The sequence below is a fragment of the Arachis duranensis genome, chromosome 5 (assembly GCF_000817695.3).
Source record: "Arachis duranensis cultivar V14167 chromosome 5, aradu.V14167.gnm2.J7QH, whole genome shotgun sequence".
NCBI lineage: Eukaryota > Viridiplantae > Streptophyta > Magnoliopsida > Fabales > Fabaceae > Arachis > Arachis duranensis.
Window position 1 is genome coordinate 24,890,671 of NC_029776.3, and position 3,364 is coordinate 24,894,034.

The following is a 3,364-nucleotide window of genomic DNA, read 5'->3' on the forward strand; positions in this document are numbered from 1 at the left end:
GGAATAGCTGTGTATGCTATGAATATTGGCCGGTTCTGAATTGAACCGTGAGCCGGAATGGCTAGTATGGATGTTGATCCATGGATGAGAATTCATGCATGTTTATGCTGAATTATTGATAATTGTGATTTGCACTTCCACTATCTGAGGTACGAGTTTCCTTGGGTAGTAGCAGTGGCTAGCCACCACGTGCTCCAGGTTGAGACTCGAAGCTCTGTTAACCCTATGTTGTAAGTGTGGCCGGGCACTGTGAAAGACCCGGATGAGCTCGCCCCCGTAAATATTCACCAGTGAGGGTGATGTATATGGATCATGTTTATGATCAAGTTTATAACGAGTATAACTCGAGTTTGGGGATGCACGACAGAGGGACAGTCCAATGGTTAGCGACCAGGACTTGTCGGGGTTGGCTCTATAACCGACAGATGATATCATCAGCCACTAGGGACAGGCATTCATCATATGCATACTATGTGAGTTGTTTGAGATTGCCTATTTGACTGCATATAACTTGCTAATTGTCTAAATGTCTTACTTGCTCCTATTTGTATATTCCTTGTTTGATATAACTGTGTTTGCTATATTATACTCCTGCTGGTGGTTGGGAGGTCTGAAGGAATTGGAAAGGGAAGTATTAGTTAGACTGAAGAATCTTTAGTCAGATGCCCTTTATGGTTTAGCTTGTTTATAAGCGTTGATATTATTTGGAGGAAGTTCTAGGATTGCCTTCGGCTTTCCTCTATTATTATGTATTATATATGTGGAAACTGTTACCTGCTGGGAACCTCTGGTTCTCACCCATGCGGATTTTGTGGTTTTCAGATGCAGGACGTGAGGTGTCCCGCTGATGCATGCTGGAGACTTCTGTTATTGCGAAGATCCTTTGTTCTTGGGGCTATGTTTTGGTTTATATGTTTTGTTTAGATACTTTTATCTCCATTTAATAATACAGACTGTGATGACTCCTCCTATGGGAGATTTTGGAGAATAGGTTTTACGTATTTGTGTCCCTTTGGGTTTCCTTTGGGGTTTTCCTTATTTTATCATATGTATATATTGTTATGCTCGGACCGGTTATCTTCGCAGCCGGATCTTGAGTCTTGATATTCCTGTTTTTGACACTCCTTTGTATATATATAATGTCGCGTTGGTTATCCTTGTTCGTACGTTTTCGATCGGAGTGTTGCGCTTTTGAGTTGCGGTTTTTGTTTACCCCTTTTTCTACAAAGGCTCCTAGTTATAATCAATTATTCATACTACTATACGTACTAAATTTTTATTTTAGAGGTCGTAATACCTTGCCATCTCTGAATTATGACTTAAGCATAAGACTCTGTATGGTAGGGTGTTACACTTTCAGTGGAAGCCCCAAGAGAATTAAATTGAATTGAATTTGGAGTTTCAATTACCAAGGATGAGATGACCGTATGAAGTTTGGTCTCTTAGATTCCTTACTTGAATTCATTAAGCTTGATTCCTGGGCTTGTAATTGAACTTGTATTTTCTTTCTTAATACCAAAGTTCAGCCACTAACTTGAATTAATTTTGTACAACGCTGAATTTGTTTATAGATTTTAAACATTTGTTTCTTGGGCGAACTTGTTTTATTTTATTTTCTGCACACTTGATCAATGCATTAAACAACCAATTGGTAATATTTTAATAAATATTTAATTAACATTTTAATAATGTTTGATCATTATTTTTAATATTTGTTTTCAAACTCAACATAGTTATATGTGAATTTTTATTAAAATATTTTTTAAAATATGTATATATTAAAAATAGTCTTTATGTATTTATATATAAATATATATTATTTAACTTATTTTTAATGTATAATTCAATATATGAGTTATGAAATAAAATAATTTTATCTATTAATAAACAAGTTGATTGGTTCATAAATAAATAATATATAAGTAAATATAGTTTTACTGCATAATTGAGTTTTATGATATGATAAAATTAAGAGTAATGATATAACGAGAAGTTATAAGTTTAAATTAATTTTTAACTTCATAAAAACTCATGATAAACACTAATTAGTAATGAGAATTTCATAAAATAATATAAATTACAAGTTTATAAATAACATAAAACTAATTTAATAATTTGTGATACATTCCTTTTGACATTGCCATATAAAATGATCACAAATTATTAATTTGTAACAAGTCATATAAAAGACATCTCATAACTACAACTTAAAGCATAAAAAATATCTATATACAAATTAAGACATACCATTCACACACAAACTAAAGAAACAACTCGCTTATAATTCACCAAATCAACAATTATCTTCAAACACATGGTTAAGTAACAAAATTTCATATCTTTGGTTACTGCTAATTAGAAAAAAATAATGAAATTAGAAAGTGAAGTACGAGAAAAAATTATATTAAATTTAAACTAAATAGTATAATTGATTACCAAAATTTAGGAAGAAGTTTTTGTGGGGCAACTGCGGCTATCATTATTTGTAGGCCTTGCAATGTCTTGTTTTTTTATTGTTGTTCAATTCCTTTCTCTTTTCCACTTTTAAATCGTTTTTCACTTCCCTTAGTATTTGAAGAATTTCACTATACCTTATTTCACTTATGTAATAATAATAATAATAATAATAATAACTATACCTTATTTCACTTATATAAAGAAATTTTAGATTTAGAATAGCTTATAAGACGTACGTTTATGCTTCTTTCACCTATTAAAAAAATATACGATGTCAATAGAAAAATGTAAAATAATTAATTATGTATGTGATTTTACTGTGATTAAGTTAGAAGAAAATTAAAAGAAAGAAAGACAAAAAATTATGGACGAATTAAGATTTAGATTAAGAGTGGAGTTGAGGTTGTTTTCGAAAGAAGTGGAAATCAAAAGACAGTAGAATTAGTGTTCAATTCATGTCTCTTCGTATACAAATAATGCCGTTTACTTTCTATTGGGGTTGTCTGGATATTTTTTCTTTTTATTATTATTTTAAAGTATTAATATAATTTATTGTTAGATTAAGAAATCAAAATTATTATTCAGATTATATAATCTGTAGAATTTATTTAATTTCATTTATTAAATTGTAGTTTATATATAGGTATATATTTTATATTTTAAATTTTTTATTATTTTATTTCATAACTCATATATTAAATTATATTTGAAATAATATAATTAAAAATATTTAAAATTATAAAAATATTTTAAAATTAATTATTCTCTCTCTAATTTTAAAGATGTTAATGACCCATTCTCTCTAATTTTAAATACATTAATTACACACATTTTTTTTGTAAATTTTATAGTTTAATCCTAATTATTTATTTAGATATAATAATTATAATTAAATCCTCTCATTTCT